The following is a 21824-nucleotide window of genomic DNA, read 5'->3' as shown; positions in this document are numbered from 1 at the left end:
AACAATGACACTTTCCGCTGACCCAGGAGGGTCTGCAAACGACTCCGTAAATCCTGGAGCTTTGTAATGGGGAGACGGGACGTCTGGCGCACAGTATCTAGTTCTATCCCTAGAAAGGTCAGAACTGTCGTGGGCCCTTCCGTCTTCTCGTGTGCTAGGGGAACGCCCAACTCGTCAGCTAAGCACACAAAATCGTCTAACAGGCGTGCGCACTGACCCGTATGTGGGGGCCCAACCAGAATAAAATCATCTAAATAGTGGGCGGAGTCACGGTAGCGCTGCCTGCGACGCTACCCATTCCAAGAACGTACTAAAACGCTCAAACACTGCACAGGAAACAGAGCAACCCATAGGAAGTGCTCTATCCATGTAAAATTTGCCATCAAAGGCAAACCCCAGGAGATCAAAGTCGGCCGGGTGAACAGGGAGAAGGCGAAATGCAGACTTAATGTCACATTTCGCCATCTCAGCACCCCGTCCGCAACGCCTCACCACTTTGACCGCCTGTTCAAAGGATGTGTAACGCACCGAGCATAAATGCTCGGGAATCGCATCATTGATGGAACCACCCTTGGGGTAGGACAGGTGGTGAATAAGCCGAAATTCACCCGCTGTCTTCTTAGGGACTACACCCAGGGGAGAAACCCGCAGAGAAGGAACTGGAGGGGAGGGGAAAGGGCCTAAAACCCTGCCCTAAGCACATTCCTTTTGAATCTTTGCCCGCACCACGTCCTCCATGCCAATAACAGAACGCAAATTAGGCGACATGAAGGCGGTTCTAGGGCCTTGGAAAGGAATACGGAACCCAAACAAAAAACCGTGTAACAAAAACTGTGCATCATCCTTGTTAGGGTAGTCGGCCAACATGGCCTCAAGTACCCTCACTTTTATTGGGCTGGGGCCCTTTACCAGGCCCCGGTTGCCCAGGGGGGCCGCCCCCCTTCTTTCCGAACGGCCGCTGTCTTTTGCAGGCATTGAGGGCGTGTGGACCTCTGCAGGTTGGGCACTCGTGGCTAAAGCGGCAGTTTTTACGGCTGCAAACCCCTTTTGAGGTAAACTCAAAGCAAAGCAGTCGGGGCTGAACCGACTGCCCCGCGGAGCCGCGGGAGCTGTAAGAACCCTGGGCAAAACCACCAGGAGCCTGCAATGAACGCTGTACAATATGGCCACTGTCGGATCTGTCCCCCCCGGCCGACTTAGCCGGAGTCATCAGTTGTAACCACAAATACTGATGAATTTGATCCGAGGGCAAAGATGGGTTCAGAGCAGCTCGCATCCGAAACTCCTCATCATATTGCAGCCATGCTGCACCCATAAACTCCGTGTGTGCCCTATAAATAATGTCCATGTACTGGAACAACGTGGCAGCCCGCCAGGGCTGCGCCCTGGCTATAACACCTGCATATATGAGAAAGCCAGGAAGCCAATTATGCCAGGTTCTATCAATCTTGCGCCTCTTGAGGCGCTCCTTGTCGCGGTCCTCCAGATCCTCTTTATCCTTCTTCTCCAGATCTCTGAAGAGAAGGGTAAAGACATCCACATAATCACCGCGTAATATCTTTTCTCTGGTGGCCGGTGTGAGGTGATCACCTAGCGGCATAGCCGTATCCCCAACTGGGAGAGCCCTATAGGGGACTGTTCCATAATTGGACCAAGGGACTCCAAAATATGACCCCCATGGCGACACCTGGCCCATCCCCTGAACCTGGGCCGGGGGGGCAGCCCAACCTGCCACCCCCGGCCCCTGCCCAGGAACAGACGACTGACCCCAATGCCCCCAGTCCGAAGCCAATCCAGTCCCCGTAGCACCCAAGGGAGCTGCAGGGGGCGTGTATGGGGTGTGCTGTGTGGGTTGAGAAGGCTGACCCCAAGGCCAGGGGCCTGGCTGTTGGGGCCAAGTGCACTTACCATCGGATTCCGGGGGTTGCACCACCAGTGCCACTTGCCCCGCCTCCTGGTTCCAGCTGCCCTCCATGTCCGCTGCTGCAGGCTCACCCCCGGCCACCCCCGGCCCCTGCCCAGGAACAGACGACTGACCCCAATGCCCCCAGTCCGAAGCCAATCCAGTCCCCGTAGCACCCAAGGGAGCTGCAGGGGGCGTGTATGGGGTGTGCTGTGTGGGTTGAGAAGGCTGACCCCAAGGCCAGGGGCCTGGCTGTTGGGGCCAAGTGCACTTACCATCGGATTCCGGGGGTTGCACCACCAGTGCCACTTGCCCCGCCTCCTGGTTCCAGCTGCCCTCCATGTCCGCTGCTGCAGGCTCAGCAGACTCTTCTTCCATGACCCGACTGGCCGCGGAAGTAGACGGAGCTGGGGTACCTTCAGAAGCCATCGCCTCTAAAGAAACCAAGCGAGATAGAATATCGTTAAGAGATGCAGCCTTAGATGCAGCCCTCGAGGGTCTCTTCCGCGCAGGTTCTGCTGCCGAAGTGGCCTGTGACTTTGCTTGCTCCAAGGCAGCAATCCTAGCTAAAATATCACGTCGCAATGAAACATCCTCCTCCTCATCTGATGACAACGCTACGGCCATGCGCTTAAGAGGGCACTTAGCAGGCTGTTTCCCCATAGAGGTGCCACCTTTTTTAGGCCCCATCCTGGGCAGGCAAGGAAGAAAGGGACAATACTACAGTAGGCAACCAGGACAAACCAGAAACTCGGCAGCCGTCTACCCAAGGCCGGCTGAGTAGTTTGTAATGATAGCCAGTGGGTTACCCCCTGTTAATGCCGTGGTCTAACAACCCAGCCCAACTCACCCAGACCAGTACTCCCACACTCAACCACTCAAAGAAGGAAGGGGGGGGGAGTCCAGGGGAAACCTTCTATTGGAAGTGCCTTAAAGCTGTGACTGCCCCAAGATCACACAGCTGGCTTCAAGGGGAAGAGGGGGAATCAAGTCTGGCTCTCCAGATTATGGTCCTGTGCTCCTAACCACTACTCCACACTGGATTGTTGGCAAAATGGCCGCCTCCCAGTCGGACAAAATGGCTGAGCAGCGCGGGAAAGGGGAACCGAGGCACCCAAGCTACTGTGGGAGCCTCCCCTGTAGCAGCCCGTCCACGGGCCTGGCAAGTAGCCGTACGGCCCGGGGGCGCGCCCACAAACCGGCCACACACAGCAAGGCTGGACGGTGCAGGGGAAAGGCGCGGCCGCCGGGGCCATCAGAGGCCTCCTGCGAGGGGGGGCGGTGCAACTGGCCCGAGGGCATACTGCCTGCCCATCCGGCGACCGCACACCGCCAAACTCGTCCGGGGGGGGGGACGGGCACGCCGGCAGGCAAGTGGATCCAGCTAACCCACAAAAACGGGCGCGCAAACGGGCCGTCACAAAGCAAAAAGGCTGCGGCGGCGCGGGGAACAGCCGCGGCAGCCGGGACCGACACTAGCCGTGCCAACGGCTACCGCCGCGATCGAGCCAAGGACGTAATGACCGTCCACGCCGCCCTCATGCCCGCCTCACTCGCCCTTAATAAGGACCCCGGGACGGAAGGGAAAACGCTGCCCAAGCCAAAAGCCCGCGCCCTCCCCAGCAACCAGAAGCAGCGGGGAAATTCGCTGCACTATCAGCCGACTCGACACCGCCCCACCGCGGATTCTGCCGCCTCACGGCCTTGAAGAGGGGGCCTCGTGCCGGAGAGAAGCACACAGGTGTTGCCTCCACCGAGCACGAGGCAAGACTGGAGCCTCGGGGGCGGAGGAACAGCAAACGCTGTGAAGCTCCGCCCCCTGAAGGCTGAAGCCCCGTATGAGAGGCTTGACCGTCTGCCTCATATCCTACAGCGGGGCAAATGGCTGCCACCTGCTTAAGGGGCGAGCCCTGGCAGGGTTGGCAGAATAACCAGAACAGTATTAACATTCAGATTCATTGTATTCTGCTTTACAGCTAAATTTAAGTTTGCAGTCATCATAGTTCAGAGTCTCCTGGCATATTATGGTTTGGCCTTGACAAGAGTCATGGACGATCTGTAACAAAGCAATTGCTGGTGTCTTTTCTGCACATAGTCTACTGAAAAATCACGCCCTGGTTGCTTAATGTCACTGATTTCAGCAGAAGAGTTAAACTTGGGGATTGCATATGCTGCATAGATTGGGTTGGAGAGTGACCACCAATTACAAAGGGAGAAAATTGGAAGAAGAGATTTCTGTCCCTTTCTACCCCCAGACTCCCTGTCTTACCCAAAGTTATTGGTGTGGGTTGGGGGTGGGGCTTGGGAATGGTGTGAGATGTTGCAATGAGAAAAGGAATTGGCAGAAATTCCACCTCTCTCTCTCTCTCTCTCTCTCTCTCTCTCACACACACACACACACACACACACACTTGTATGACCTCTTGCTTTGTTTGTAGAAGGGCTTACTGCCTATTTCTTCCACCAGCACCAGTACAAATCCAAAGGATTACAAGATATTTAGGAGTAGCTTTTGAAGGGCAATAGACAGCCACACTGGAAGTGGCAGAAGGCAAAGAGACCTTCCATGAACTTGTTCTGTTTTCACTGGAAGAGCATCTGCTTGGTATGCAGAAGGTTGCAGGCTCAATCCCTGGCATCTCCAGGTAGAAGGATCAAGTTGCAGGTGATATGAAAGACCTCAGCCTGATATCCTGGAGAGCCACTGCCAGTCTGAGTAGATAATACTGACATTGATGGACCAATGGTTTGGTTCAGTACAAGTCAGTTTTCTCTTTGAATTTTTTTTTATTGGTGAGTACATAATTAATACACACATTCCCCATCTTACCTAATTTAAATCAGCCCCCACCCTTTCCCTCCCCCCTCCTTGTAGACTTCCAACAGCTTTCCAGCCCTTATCTTATTACTTGACTTATTTTCAACGATATTCTTCTAAATCATATATATATTGTATCTCTTACTCTAAGCATATTCAAATTCTTTTATATATACTATATCCACTAATATATCCATTCTCTATGTCACAATTTAAACTATATATTTTTAATAAAATCTCCTTACTAATAATACTAGCTTAGGTTAATTAATAACTAAATTTTCCCATTAATGGTAAAGTTACTTCTCTCTTCTGTTTATAAAATCACAAATTAATAGTTCTCAAACTGCCACAGTCCTCCCTTCACATCCCATTTTTTTTCTAAATATTGTTTCAATTTCCCCCAGTCTGCAATGTATTCTCCTGGATCAAGATCTTTCAGTTTTCTTGTCATTTTGTCCATTTCTGCCATGTACAGCAATTTGTAAATCCAATCTTCTATAGTTGGTATTTCTTGCACTTTCCATTTCTGCGCATATAAAAGTCTTGCTGCTGTAATCATGTAAAATAACAATGTTCTGTACTGCATTGGAACATCTTCCATTCCCAAGTTCAGTAGCAACAATTCTGGGTTCTTATTTATTTGGGTTTGCAAAACCTCATTAATTACTTCAATTATATCTCCCCAGTATTGCTTAGCTACCTCACAAGTCCTTCTTGTAAAATCGCTTCTTCTAGTTCCGAATTTTTCAATCTTATTCCTCCTTTTAAACAGTCCGAGTTGTAAAGATCTCTGATTTGTCTATATTGAAACCATCCATAATGGGGAGATAACTCTTCTTCCGTTTTTATTTTTAACATTTTATGTTCCATCAACATTATCTCTTTATAAGTTAAACATTGTTGTTCGTTATAAACAGCTCTCGGATCTATTACTTCATATGGTACCACCCATGAGGGGATACCATCTTCCATATAGTCCTTATATTTCTTCCAGATTGTGAAAAGGCTTCTTCTAATGTAGTGATGCAAAAACATAGAGTCCGGTTTTACTTTATCGTACCACAAATAGGCATGCCATCCAAACAATTTTTTATGCCCCTCCAGAGCCAGCAGTTTACGGTCTTTTAACATTATCCAATCTTTTAACCAGACCAAACAAATTGCTTCATAATATAATCTTATATTTGGCAGCTGCAGTCCACCTCTTTCTTTTGAATCTTGTACTACTTTCATTTTCACACGGGGTTTCTTGCCTGCCCACACAAAGTCTGAGATTTTCCTTTGTCATTTATCAAATTGTTTGAAGTCTCGGATAATTGGAATTGTTTGCAGCAAAAACATCACACGTGGTAACACATTCATCTTCACTGCTGCTATTCTTCCCGACCATGACAAGTTTAATTTGTTCCATTTTATCAAGTCTCTTTCTATTTGTAGCCACAGTTTCTCATAATTATTTTTGAATAAGTCTATATTTTTTGCAGTCAGCTCAATGCCTAAATATTTCACTTTGTTGGTTACCTCGCAATCCATTATCTCCATTAGTTCTTGCTGTTTTTGCTTTGTCATATTCTTACACAAAATCTTCGACTTCTTTTTATTCACATAAAATCCAGCCAGGTCTCCAAATTCCTTTATTTTATCTATTATTTTTGGCATATTATATATTGGATCTTCGACTATTAACATTACATCATCCGCAAATGCTCTGACTTTGTAGGAAAATTCCTTTATTTTAATGCCTCGAATTGTATCGTCCTCTCGTATTTGGATCAACAATATTTCCAAGATCAGAATAAACAACAATGGAGACAATGGGCAGCCCTGTCTTGTACCTTTGCTTATTTTCAATTTTTTAGTCAGATCATCATTCACTACAATCGCTGCACACTGGTCTTTATAAATTTCTTTGACTGCTTGTATGAACTTTTCTCCCATTTGCAGCTTTTCCATGGTGGCAAACATAAAGTTCCAATTCAGATTGTCAAATGCTTTTTCCGCGTCCACGAAAAAGAAACCAACTTCCCTATCACAATGCTTATCATAGTATTCAATAGCGTTTATTACTGTCCTTAGATTATCCTTAATTTGTCTATTAGGTAGAAATCCAGCCTGTTCTTCTGCAATAAATTCCAACAGTCATCCCTTTAACCTTTCTGCCAAAATTTTTGCAAAAATCTTGTAATCATTGTTCAACAATGAAATTGTCCGATAGTTTTTAACATTGGTCAAATCTTGTCCGTCTTTCGGAATCAACGATATATTGGCTTCGTTCCATGAGTCAGGAATCCTTTGGCCTTGCAAAATTTCATTCATTACCTCTCTTAAAAAAGGTGCCAATTCATTAGCCATCATTTTATAGAACTTTGCCATTATTCCATCTGGACCTGGTGCTTTCCCTAATTTAGTTGACTGTATAGCTTCTTTTATTTCTTCCTCTGTCACTTCCCTGTTTAACTTTTCTTTCCATTCCTCTGAAATTATTGGAAGCTTCATTTTCTCCAAATATTCCGCTATTGAATCTCTATTCACCTCCTTTTTTTGGTACAATTTTGCATAAAATTTAAAAAAGGCTTTACTGATAGCTGATTGATCCAACAGTACTTTGTCCTCTTCTTGAATCTTAGTTATGGTTTTCTTCTCCTTTTTCTTTTTTAATTGCCACGCTAGGTATTTCCCAGGTTTATTTGCGCCCTCAAACGACTTTTGATTCATTTTTTTCAAATTCCACTCCAATTCTTTATTATTCATTGCCGTCAGTTGTTCCTGCAGAATTTTTATATCCTGATACATTTTCTTCTTCCCTGGTCTTTTCTTAAGTTGTATCTCTTTGGCTTTAATTTTTTCCATAATTTCATGTCTCTTTTCTTCCTTTCTCCTTCTATCTCTTGCATTCAAGTCCACTAATATTCCTCTAGTCACAGCTTTGTCTGTATCCCATACCTTATAAGTTGGTACATCATTATTCATATTGCATTGTATAAAAGTACAAGTCAGTTTTCTGTGTGTGTGTGTGTCCTCCCATAAAAATATAAAAATGCCTTACTCCTAGGTTGTCATATTAGCTGCAGCTACTAAAGCATCATTGCATTGCAAAGTGGGACCAGGAGGGGAACGGTCTACTGCTTCCCTTGCTTTTAAATAGATCTGAACTCTTCTGCTATAATGATTTGCAGCCATAATGTCTCCCCTTTCCTCCCAAAGTCACTTGCCCATTCACAGATGTGGGGGCCAATCTCCAGCACCATTAATAGCATTAATATATTTTACATTCATAAGGGCACCCTTTGGATTTTCTGCCTCAGGCACCAATATGTCGTGGTGACATACATCACTGCTTCCACAGCACAGATGTAGTATACAGATTAGAACGGAAGGGCATCTCCTTTCATTGGAAATGGAAATCTGTTGCTCAGCCAATGCACAGCAAAGTGTTACCTGGGTTTGTTCCCTCTGAAGGATAGAATATTTGAGACTCGGAGTGTTTTCATAGTATTTAATTTATATACAAATACATAGGTAAAGAACAGCTTAAAAGAGGCACACCTATAGATCCACTACCACATATCAGATTCCAGGAGAGAAAGAGAGAGCTTCTGTACCCCAAAATGCTTCAGCCAGCTCAGCAATGTCTGTCTGCCTCAGATATCAAAAGGTCATGGTGCCATTTCTGCTTGCACAGTACAGCTCTGGGGCAGTTGGTTGGCTACTCTGTGAAAGAGGGAACTGGCCCAGTTGGACCACTAATCCAGCATGATACCCCTTACATTCTTTTGTCTCTGTGTTCCACAGTGCTTTTCACACATAAACATATCAGAAGGGTGAAGTGGCATTATCTCCTCCAAGCACTGATGAGTGTTTGGACAAAGCCATTTCCCATCAGTTAAGGTCTATTGAAGAAACGGTTGCAATTGTTAGTAAACACTACCGTGCACTTTTTCATAGGCACTGCTTTCCATCCTGAAGCCCATAGGGCAAATTTATATTTACTGTGAATTCACATCAATAGTATAGCAAGAGGCTGCTGGATCTCATGGCATTGCTCATATAGTTCTGTAAAATCCTGTAAAGGTTCTGATATTTGGCAATTCAAGCAACAATATTCATTACCCTCAGCATTCCCTATGTTACTGTGCATGACTCAGCTATTTCATGCATACATCTCTGCTCATTCAGTGGAATACAAAAGATATTCATTTGAATGCAAAGTAACTATTTATTACTCCTTATCTTTCTACAGTGGTGGACAAGTGCATATACTGACATCATTCATTAAATAATTTATTCAGAGAATATTTTTCTGAGAATGTAAGCCATTTATATTGCCGGAGAGATAATATTTGATGGATAATAACAATATTTACAAAAAGAATGGACCTTTTTCCTGGTATGTGATTTGCCAAGTTCTCTCTTGTAAAGCTGGATTTTTTAAGCCTAAAACTGCATGAGACAGAGTTGCCAACCTCCAGCTGGGGGCTGGTTGTCACAGAATGACAACCAATCTCCAGACTACAGATATCAGTCCCCCCTGGAGAAAATGGCAGCTTTAGAGGGTGGACTATAGAACATTGCATCACTACTGAGCTGCCTCCCTCCCCAAACTCCACTCCCCCCAGGCATTGCCCTCAAATCTCCAGGAAATGCTCAACCCAGAGTTGGCAACCATAGGCACAATTAGTAGTAGAGTGACACTTGTTCTCTAGAAACTAGCAAAATCATTTTTTCAAAAAATCCTTAGTTGTTATTACTCACATAGTAATCCATATCCTATCACAAGGGTCATTTTCATTTCTTTAAATTCCATAAACTTGATGGACACCGAGCAGTGCATGTATGACCATGCTTAACAGCATGACAAACTATTGAGGAGACCACAGCAGATCAGGTCAGTTTAAAAACTCTGGTTCCATGGATGTGCAGATGAATATACCCACAAAACACTGAATCCATGTTCATGCCCCACAGCATTGTTCCTGATTTATGTGCATAATATTTCCACCAGTCACATTGCTAGCTTGCTGGCTTTATTATGAGTCCTGTCACTCAACAAATCAGGGGTTCTTCTTGCCTGAATTATCCCAGCTATTGAACATTAGTCCAGACACAGAAGTGGGCAAATGTCACCCAGCTGTCTTCAAGCTGAGGAGTGGGGAATCAAATCAAACTCTCCAAATTAGAGTCCTGCTGCTCTTAACCAGTACACCAAACTGGCTTTTGGGGAAGAGGCTTAATTTTAAATTTTCTGTAAGCACTGGCTGATGTGGTGGGGCACAGGGAATATCTCAGCTAGAGATGGGCATGATCCGCATCGAAAAAAACCCACGATAATGTCAATCGTGCGATCGTGACCCAACGGATCATGATCGGCCAAGGCCAATGATCCGGCGATCGGGAGAGGCCTGGATTGGGGTGATCAGGCTCGGATCGCCCTGGAAACCCGAATGGAAGCCCAGCTTTCCTTGATCAGCAGGACTTCCTTCCAACCACGGAGCAGCAAAGCAGTCACAAGTTGGGAGAAGACACCTAGGGGAGGGAGGGGGAAGGGGGTGTTCTGTAGCCATGGGCACTCCAATCTCATCCCTGCAAACCCTGATAGGAAGCTCTGACGGCCAAACACAGACGGCCAAACACAAACACAGATGCCGCCGGCATCACCCACCGTTCCTGTATTGCTGGGAACAGCGGGGCACCCCTCCGCTTTTGCCTCCACGATCCATGATCCACGATCCATGGCTCAGGAATAGGAGACGATCGGCATGGATCGTTAAATCGGGATTGTCATCGGTGCTGATCCACAATCCGCTGGATTGTTAAATTTTTTTGGATCGTACCCATCTCTAATCTCAGCCTTCACGCCTGTGCCCTTCTGAAGAAGCAATGGAAGCCTGTGCTCTTTCCTGTGAGAGACAGAAGGCAGAGTTAGAGATGCCAAGGCCACAATCGTAGCAGAGTTCAGGCATGCTTCTTAGTGGAACCCATTATGAACAAAACACCCTGCACTCCTTCTGGATTCCATTAGCCACACACAAGCTGAACACTCACATGGCGCTGAGTACATGGCCCAGCAACTCTGTCATCAACTCCAGTTTCCATCTGTTAAGGGCAGAGCCTTCCCTTCCCCCATTCGCATGGCACTGTGGTGGAAGCTGAGATATTCCCTGGATGCTACTCCACAAACTGCCATTGTCTGCAAGGCAAGACATGGTTCCATACGGCTTGTGAAGGCAGCCTAAGAATCAAAGGCAAATGGATTGAGTGGAGCACAAGTGAACAGGGAGAAATACACTTGCCATTCAAGTGTCATTCGTCACTTGTAGCTTCACCCTCAGTCTTCCTTTATTCCCCCTTCATTTTTGCTATAGGTCTCCTGTCTGCTTTGTAAAGCAGAGACTCTTTGGCTTTTACCCTCCCAAAAGAAGAAAAAAGAAAATAATTCTCTTCTTCTTCCTCCTCCTCCTCCTCCTCCTCCATTTCCTCTCTTCCTCTACTTTCCTCCCTCCATCTGCTTTCTCCCTCACATACTCATTCTTTTATTTCTCCCCTCCCCAGTCATCCAACTTCCTGATTTTTTTCCTGTTCACGCTTTGCCCAACAGCCCACTCATTCTATCAAATTTTCCCACAATTTTTCCAAAGTAAATAACAAATCCCACCACCAACCACTTACTAATCACTGGTGAGAACTAAAACACAGGAACTTCTCACCATACATACTCATAGTTCTACAATTCATGCTCATTAAAATCTGTTCTGATTTCACCTACAAGAAACTAATTTTTGTAACTTTTAAGCCATGTTTATAACTATGTCTACTTTCAAGAAAAGCCATATGGATGGGACAATGGTAGGATTTGCAGTTAGAGAGTATCTCTAAGGACATGCAACTATTATTAAACAATAAGTCACCAGGACAAAGTAATTTATATCTGTAATAATCTTGCAGAAGCTCAAATGTTTACTACATATATTTCCATGTGGTGACCTCCTCAAGTCATCTTATTATCCCTTTGAAAACAGCAGTGATGTCTGCTTTATGGAGTGCAATAAGAATGCTTTTATGGATTTGGACTTCTTGTTCATTACACTCTCTGCACTTCAATTTATAGCATGATCACCTGCATGCTACATTCTATGGGTGCCCTTTATATAGCATCATTAGAAACCAGCAAGGAAATGTCTTTGAAATTGAAGGTCATCAGCTTTATCAGGTCTGTATTTGGAATTATAGTCCAGGACAATTTGGGATTATGTTAAGAATTGATCAGGGAATCAAAAACGGAAACTAGTCATAGTCGACACTCACTAGCAAGTGTTAATTATACATCTGTTAATGATTCTTATCCTGATAATATATACATTTGACTCTAATGTGTCATTTCCCCCCTTCCCCCTCCCAGTCCTTCTCTGTCTCTCTTCCCCCCTTAATCGCCAACCATATTCTATTTCTCTTCCCCCCTTAACACCCCAACTCATTTTGGTCTTTGAGAGAGGAGTCATTCGGGTAGCAACTACTGGGCAACTAGCTGCCATGCAATTTCCATGACTCACCCAGGCCCAGTTGCCACCACATGAAAGCCACTTTCCTGTAATGGAGAAGACTTTCAGACTAGGATCTGAGAGACCCAAGTTAAAATTCCTACTCTACCATGGAAACTTACTTAGTAATCTTGGTCCAGTCACATATTCTCAGCTGAAGAACAACAGGGCTGTTGTAATGATAAAATGAAGAAGAGATTGATGTTAGCTTCTTTGGAGAAAGGTGGAGTATAAATAAAGCAAAATAATAAATATAGCTGAAGATGGGGGGGGGTGCACTGCAGATAAAAGGTAGGATAGTTGGTGGATGCGAAGGAAACAAGAAAGCAGGTAAAGAGAGTGAATATGTGGGAGCTGCAAGAAAGCAAATAGGAGAAAGTGTCAGTGGAGAGAGACATGGGAAAATGAAAAGAAACATGGAGAGAGGGTTAATTCCCACCAAAATAACAGAACTACCAGGAGCTTTAAGAAACAAATTACCTCAGTGGCTGGTGCTATGGTACCTCAGTGTCTGAGCCTTGGTTTCTGTCAGGAAAAGTCAGGGGAGAGAGCAGGGCACTTTCCAGAGTTGTGCTGGCCTTTGAGGGAGGATTTACTTGGGTAGGCCCAGCAACTATGGTTGCCAGGTGTCTGGTTTCCCCCCAGACAGTCCAGTTTTTTGTTGGACTGTCTGGGGGAAGCTGAGTTAAAATACTGGACGCCTCTGTACCGGCTGGACCACCTGCCCTCCTGGGCACTGAGGAAGCAGCTGGCCTGCCTGTCCTTCTGCATGCTGGGAAAGCAGCTGACTTGCTGGCCAAGCTCCTGGGAACCAAGGAAGCAGTTGCCCACTCACCTTCTTCGGCACCAGGGAAGCAGCCAGTCCTCCCTCTGGCCTTCTGCACACCAGGGAAGCAGCCAGCCCACCCAGCTGCCTGCTCAACTGCCTGGCTCCCTGAGTGCCAGCTATGACATCACATTATGTCATCATGCCGGGGCCAGGAGCTCACGCATGAAGCTAAAAAAGATGGAAAGTGCCAGGGCTCCCATCCAGTTTTTCGGGGGGAAACCATCTGGCAACCCTAACAGCAGCAGTCACCAGATGGCTTGCTACCAGACAACTTATATGACTCACAGAGGCTCAGCTGCTTCCTCTTGTTCAACAACAGCCACCTCATGACCCTATAACATCCAGTATGTTGAAGTGTTTGGTGTTTCAGATTGGGATCTTAGAGATCCAGGTTCCAATACAGACTCCTCCATGAAGCTTGAGCCATGCAAGACATTATTATATGAAAAAAATATAATATATTGGGGGGGGGGAATGAAAGGTAGGTTGGTGTGTGGGTGTGTGGGTGGGAAGGACAGAAGGAAGCAGGAAAGGGGGAGGATGTTGGGCCTGCAAAGAGGAAATAGTGTGGCGAGGGGGATATAGGGAAAAATGAGGTCTCTCTGCAAGTCCTTGCACTTTGCTCACCATGTAACTAGACCCAGCCTGGCCAGCCATACCACTTGTCCTACCTTGCAACTGGCCCTGCATAGCTCAGTCCAGACTCCCACTTTTACTAGCAAAAAATAGGACAAAAGGAGAGCCATTCTTTCTCTGTTTCCCCTCTACTGAGGGAAAAACCAACATCTAGAGCTTCCTTTCTGTGAATTTTTACACACAATGCAAGGGCAGCCCCAAAGCAGATTAGGGTGAGGAAAATTTGTCCCTCATTGTGGGAATGAAACTACAAGGCACCAGGAAACATGTCATAACAGCAGAACTCAGAGGTAATAATTTATTGGCTTTGTCACTAAAGCAGGAATTAACCCCCCCCCCCACACACACACACACTCTATGCCAACTGGCAATGGAGCCGTCTCCTGCTTGCATGCCATACTGGCATGCCATGCTGCTGCCACTTTGCCAGTACGTTTCCTGCCATTGTATGCACCTACCAACATTTGGGGTCTTTGGGGTCCATTGTTGTGTGAGTTGTCAAGTGCTTGAGGAATTCATTGGATCAATGAATTTTTGGACAATGGGGTTATTGGTTAAGCATGAATAGAGCTTTGTTTCCCCACCCCTTTGAAAAGGACAGGGTGTGCACATGTGCACAGCCACCCAACACTCACCTTCCCAAAGCATTCTTTAGAGTCCATAAAAATGGGACCCAGTTGTTGTGTGCTCTCAGACCAGGTGTGTTGATGGTTTAGAGGGAGGGTTGTGTTCTGTATGACTTTGATGCCATTGTGTGCAAAAACTGCAGCCACAGAGCCTTAATTCCACACGCTCTTGAAAAGAACAGTGTATCTGCACATATATAGCCAGGTAACAGGCTGAAATGTGTGAAAACAAAACAAAAAACTCAAACAGATCTGATCCAAGCTGGCACTGGAAGAACCCAGAAATGGAATGGAATTATTCCTGAGCCCCCGGAATCAAAACTGAAATTGAAATTTTCTTGGTGCACAACTGTAATATTTACTCTCTATTTTGAAAACAGCAAAGTGAATGGATTAGGGTTCTGTATGGAAAGGGGAAAATATCATAACCTTCTATGGTATCAAAATATCATAACCTTCTATAGTAAAATATCATAATCTATTGAAGGATTTAATGAGAAGGATACGCTATATGTATATGACTATGATACTGAGATTATTTTTATATATACCCAGTTTGTGGGATTTTTGAAGTGTAGTTTTCACACTTTCACAGTCCTTTTTTTGTATAAAATGTCTGTAGAAAGACTATTACTATAGCTGTGTGATCTTAAACTGAGTTATACAACCTTCTCAATGAGAAGTCAATGGGCTTCTACCTCCATTTAAGTTTAGAAGAGTATAACTTAGCCTAGTATTGCACTGTACGTTTAAGAAATGTTTGAGAAAATAGTATAAGAGGATCATTTTTTTCTGGCAACTATGCACAAACTTTGGAGCTTCACTGAATCACCTTTGAGTACAAACATACCAATATTTGAAGTACTAGGCTTCGGTTTTACAATACTACAGTTCAGTCAATACTATTCTCTTTTATCATTAGGAGATTTTGTCGATTAGATATATGTAGGAAGTAGAAGATCTATCAGTGGCTTCACTGAACGAGTCCTAATTGGTTTCAGAGAATGCTCCTAAACCATAAAAACAAAACAAGTTTGGCCCTGTAAATTGCCTAAGTAGGAGACCACCTAGGGATCATATTCAAGCTGATCTGAGCTCTCCTGAGGAATACAGAGTATCTTCTAGATTTTTTTTACCAACATTCAGATGTCAGCAGGTGTGTTTCTTCTTTTAAAAAACATTGATTATTATGTCATTGTTACATGCTTTTGTGACCCTCTAGGTGACTCTTATTGACACTCATTGTCAGTTACACTTGAATATCCTCCCAATTAATGAAATCATATTCTGGAAGATAAAAGCTTTTATAAGTTTCCATTGCATCGCCCTGTTCTGTTCATTTATGGGCATCATTTAAGATATATGATTTTTTTCCCCAAAATCTAATATTTCTTCCTTATTTTTCACCAAGCAATGCTCTCTGACCCTAATGAATAAAAAATAAATGTCCATATTCATTTATTTTTTTTTTTTAAATTTATTGGATGGGTTTACAAACATATACATAAAAACCATCATTTTCCACCCCATTGCATTTTCCCCATCCTTCCCCCCCACCCTTTTCTGGTGACTCCCAGCAGTTTTCCATACCCAACTTAAGCTAAAGAGTATATCATATAAATTCTTAAAGTCTATAATATATATCTATATTATACATACTAATCTAATCTATTTACTTATCTTAACTATCTACGCTTAATGTACTACTTATCTTAATTAAAAGTATAAAGATTATACGTATATAGTAAGTACATATACTAACTAAAAAAAAGATACATATATATGTGTAATATACTATTCCTTAGATACCTATTATCTATATTTCATATATACTCCCTATAACCTATTCAGCCTTATTATTCAATCTTATACTTTCCCCTATAAATATACTATCTCACTCTTAACTTTTTGATACTATGATACTATAACTCTATACTAATCCAATAGGATACAGTAAAATATACCCCCTTTTGACCTTAAGTAAGTTTCTATCTCCCCTTTAATTATCCAAAGACCACTATATTCATTTAAGCTGTGCAAGGGAAAAATAACTTGCAACATCTGAGCCAGAATTCTGAATGACAACATGTTTGCATTCAAGATATCCTTGCCAAGTAACATGTAAGGAACAAAGATATCCAGCAAGGACACAGATGTTGCTTAAGAGCAGGCTTATCTTATTTGTTCATCATCATAAGGGGAAAAATCACACTATTGGCCTTCTCAATTATCTGTCACTTGCAAGGAAGACATTGTGTTTCATCATAGACTTGGCTGCCACTATAAAATCATTTGAAGGAAAAAAAACATGTGTGTGACTCTGGGTAAAATTAAAAAATACCTTTCAAAATGTGCAGGGGTCTGTGAAATGTTAATGGTATTGTTTACAAAAGATGGAGGTAACCATTATTTTTCTGAATTTTTTTAAAGGATTTGGATACAGAAAATAAAAACACACAGTGACCCAAAGAGAGATTCTCAAACTACAGTGAAATCCTAAGCAGAGTTATACCAATCTAAACCCATTGGGCTTAGACTGGAGAAACTCTGCTTTCAATGTTAGTTTCTAGATAAGCTGGTTGACTCCATCGGTGTATTCAGTATTTTCATGCCTGGGGACTAGGTCACGTTATAACAGCCCCTGTGTAATCATCTCAGGAGTGAGAAGAGTCACTATTGGACCTGCAAATTTACCTTTCAAAGTTGCTGCTTGTATAGAGTGCTTCAGTATAAACCTTACCAAAGCTCCACTGAGCTCTAGTCAGCTAAATGAAGAGCCTTCTTCCAGCATATGGAAGGCATGGCCTGGTGGAAAAGTCTCTTCCATTAAATGAAGAGCCTCCTCCACTGAAGAAAGAAACCACAGGTGGCATGGTTTTATACTGCCTTTCAGATAAAAGATTAGGTAGCTTACAGATTAAAATCAAATATTAAAACCATGAATACCATGTAATGTTTTGCATATAAATAGCTTGGGTTTTATTTCTGATTGTTAATGTGGGGTTTTAAAATAAGGATGACACGCAAATGCAGACCTCTGAGGAAAATAGGAGGGGGCTGGCTGGATGAATGGAGTGTGATATGATTACACAGTAGTTGAACCCTTGGGGGTGGAGAGAACTGCAATTTTTAGTCAGACAGCTGAAGGAAGAGATTTTCAGTCAGTCTTTAGGTGTTTCAGAGAAAGGATCCTGGCTAAGTCAAGTAAACTGTGTGCCCCTGGGTCAGTGTGTATATATCTAAGAGAGAGAGGGTTCTTCATAGGGCAAGCAAGCTGTGTGGAAAGGCCTGAGTGAATATATGTCTGTGTGCATGAGACAAGAGTTTGTTTTGTTAGTGAAGATCTGTGTGGAAAATAAGTATTTGTTGCTGGATCTGTGAATATCAATACTCTGCAACCATTCTTATAAATAAATTCTACTTTTGTTTAAGAAAATAAAAATCCTTTTTTCCCCTCACAAGTACAGATGGGCACAAACGTGGGGGTGGGGGGGATGAACACGATATTCGTTGTTCATTGCCATCCACAAACAGGGTTTCACAAACATTGACTGACATGACATGTTCACAAACACGTTCGTAGTTGGAGGTTCATGGAAGCCAGAATGGCCCCCTTGGGACTTAGCAGAACTTGAGCCGGGGAAAGAAGAGTACATGGGTTTCCCCCTTTCATGTCATTTTCTCTTCACAGTGGCAAAAACTGGACTGTCTGCTGGAAGCTAATTGAGGAGTTACAAACTGACCTTCCCAATGTCCAATACCCACCAAATTTGCACGGGACATAGTGCTCACTGTCCTCTGAAGATCCCCCAAGTTTCAGAGAGATTAGACCCTGGGAAAGACATGATCCATGGGTCTCCCCCTTTCCTGTCATTTTCTCTTCACAGTGGCAAAAACTGGACTGTCTGCTGGAAGCTATTTTGAGGGGTTACAAGCCAGAAGGAAATCCAGAAGGTGTTCAGACAGAGTTCAGGCAGTCTGTGCCTATGTTGCCAGGGGAATTGATTGAAAGGCGCCAGACTGTCTGGCTTTATGAACAGCTGAAGAACACCATGAAGATGGCTTGGAATGAACTCATATTTGCTGGGAACGGGGCCTCACGAACAGCTTGCTCACAAACAGCAGATTGGGCTGTTTGTGGCTTTTTTTTGTTCGTATTGCTGTTCGTGCCCATCTCTACTCACAAGCACCCTCAGGTTCTGACCATTATGTCAAACTACCATCTATAACAAACTACCGTCCTATATTAAACCAGTTAAACCGAGGAGGTCTAAAGTGAAAACCTTTGTTAGCAGCAAAAATCTTTTGAAGGAGTCATGGAGGTAGTAATATATGTCACACAAATAAAACAAAGGAATATGATCTCAAGATAAAACCCTTGGTAAAGTACAGAGAACCCTTGAAGCTCTGTGTGAGTGGAAATAAAAAAGTGTTGGTTGTGACCATAGTTCTCCTGAAATATAAGTTTGAGGTAGCATAAGGAAGAACTGAGTTGGTCCAAAAGTTATAAAAGTTTTAAGGTTATAAAAACAAATACTCCTAGGAAATCATTGCAAACCCCTGTAAAATCTTACCACTGTTATCAGTGTTACCAAAACAGCTTTTAAACTCAGCAGGCACATATAGTTCTAATACTAAATGATAGTATCAAATCCCCTCCCCCCAAGTAAATGAAGAAGAATGATAAGGCTCCAGCGGGTTAAACTTCTCCTTGACAATGTCAATTTTTCATTCATTTGAAATGGCATTTCTGAGCAGGGCCCCATTGGCATGTTCTTAGAAGCAGAAGGTTAGATTAATATCATGCATTCTACATGTGTCCACTTTTGCAAATTGTTCTGAAACTGCTACAAAATAAGGCAGTCAGGCTTGGATCGTATCACCCTTGAGTTGGAAAATCTACATCTCATACGTTTCCAAGCACAATTCAAAATGACGGCTTTTGCTTATAAGGACCAAGATGCCTTGGGGCCATGGTACTTGAAGAACTGCCTCCTCCCATGTTGTCTAGTCTGCCAATTGAGACCTTTTCTCCTGTTCTCTGTGTCCCCTAGGGTTGCCAGTCCCTCTTAACCTTCTGGTAGTGGACTGGCTCCTTGCACTTACCTCTTGAGGTGGGGAGTGCATGCGCGCAAAGCACGCCTGCACACTCACACAAATGTGATGACATCACTTCTGGAAAATGACATAATCACACAGCCCCCTGGGAGTGCACCCACAATCCACAGGGTCTCGGACTGGGGCTGCTGCAGAGTGCAGGAACACTCCTGTGTTTCACAGCGGCCCAAAATGGCCCTGTTTTGGCCCAAATTGGGCTCGTTTCGGGCCTGTTTTGGTGAGAATTGGGCCCATTTTGGCCTGGATCAGGGCAGCTGCAGAGCACAGGAGCGCTCCTGCGCTCCACAGCAGCCCAAAATGGGCCCAATCCATGCCAAAATGGGCCCAAAACGAGCCCAATTTGGGCCAAAACAGGCCATTTTGGGCTGCTGCAGAGCAAAGGAGCACTCCCATGCTCCACGGTGGCCCCGATCTGGGTCAAAATGGGCCAGATCCAGGCAGCTGTGCACGGGAGCACACAGTGTCGCAGGGGAGCATGCACAGAAGTTGCATGCCCCCTTCGCTGGCTAGGTAAGTGGGGGCAGGGGTGGGGTGGGGGCTGGGGATCCCTTGCCACTGCCGGGGGTCTGGCATCCATAGTGTCCCCACCTGTAGAGGTGAAGTGGGTGGCAATCAGAGACAGAGCTTTTTTGGTGGTGGCACACTGCCTTTGGAATGTTGAGGCTCGCCTAGCACCTTCTTTATGCTCCTTTTGATTCCAAATCCAAACAAATTATTTCTCTTCATACAGTCTTTTAAGTGTTTCCATCTTTTTAGAAGTTATATGGTCTATTCCTAGCCATGAGGACACTTATATCAATGCCATAATTGTTCACTATATTTATATTTATATTCATATTTATATCCCTCCCTCCTCGCAAGCGGGCTCCATTTTATGTGCTGGATTGTTTTATTGACTTTTTTCATGATTTTTAGTCACATGGATTATTTTATTGATATGATTGGGGGTTTTTAATTGTCTTTACTGTGTTTGGTTTTGATTTATTGTTGTGAGCCACCTAAAGTAGATCTGGAGAGGTAGCATACAGATTTTCTAAATAAACAGGCAAAGAAAAGGTTAAAAAATAACATGATTTTGGACAGACAGATCAATTTTAAACATAGAGTTTAAACATAGGACTGCACTTTGTACTTCAGTATATTCCAGACATAAGCCTGAAATCTAAATTGTATTTTCATCAGAAACTATATTAGTAAAAAAATGAAAAAGAAAAAAATCAATGTCAAATACAAACTTGTGTGGTATAAGCTTATAAAGATATTTAAATTAAGAGTCTCACACTGCAATCCTAAACAGAGTTACTCTAATTTCATAGATTTCAATGGGCTTAGACTGGAGTAACTCTTTTTAGGATTGCACAGTTAAACCGTAGCTGGAATTATTTAAAATATGTATAAGTTGTACTGAAACTTTTTCTGTAGGATAAAATCACCAAGGTAGGCATGTTAACTGCTATGTTTTTAAAATGAAAAGCAGTCTTAGGTGGCTGTGATTTCCTAAACACAAAAGATGCATGCTTAATTCTTATTCATCTTCAGTTTTTCTGCACTAAATGCAATCCTATGCAGAGTAACTGCTCAGTGTTCCCGCTAATGTGAGCACATGAGCAATCGCTCACAGAGTCTGACTCTTCCACTCACAGCTTCTCAGATGTAGCTCACAGATACTAACCCTCAGGAGGCCCCGCCCTCCCACTCAGCCAGCATCTGCAGGTGGGCCCTATAGGGATGGAGCAGGGATGGAGCCTCATCCCACTTCTCTCCTCCTTTCCTGGCTGTGGCTGGTTTGGCCCCCAGGATGGTGCCAGAGAGCACCTCCAGCCACTGGTGGCTCTCTAGCTGGAGAACAGAGCTGAGCTGAGTGATCAGGTCCGGCCTGACCCATGCAGCCTGAAATCGCGAGGATCCCCTTGGCCCCAGAGAGTGGAGGAGAGGAGGTAGCGCCTCATCCACCACCATGGTGAAGGCATCATTTAACTTGGCCTTGGTTCAGAAGGAGGCTGAAGAAGTAAGCACTGACTCACAAAAGCTCATCTTGAAATAAACGTGCTAGTCTTTAAGGTGCCATTGCATGTCTGCTTTATTTTGCAGCAACCCCTTTGTAATCAGCATGGACATATCCATTTTTACACAGAAGTATACTCTGATTTTTGTGGCCCTTTCACCTAATGGCTTTCATTGTTAAATTGTTTTGATTGTAATCAAAACAATTTGATTGTATTTTTTTTTTAAAGGAGGTTCACTGAAAACTTTAATGAAAGTTGTTGTTTTGGCTCACAAAGTAGATTTTTAGCTCACAACACTGCAAAGCTTAGAAGGGAACATTGACTGCAATCTAAGCCTATTGATTTCAGTG

This window comes from Eublepharis macularius, chromosome 8 (assembly GCF_028583425.1).
Source record: "Eublepharis macularius isolate TG4126 chromosome 8, MPM_Emac_v1.0, whole genome shotgun sequence".
NCBI classification, from domain to species: domain Eukaryota; kingdom Metazoa; phylum Chordata; class Lepidosauria; order Squamata; family Eublepharidae; genus Eublepharis; species Eublepharis macularius.
Note: the sequence above shows the minus strand (reverse complement) of the source record.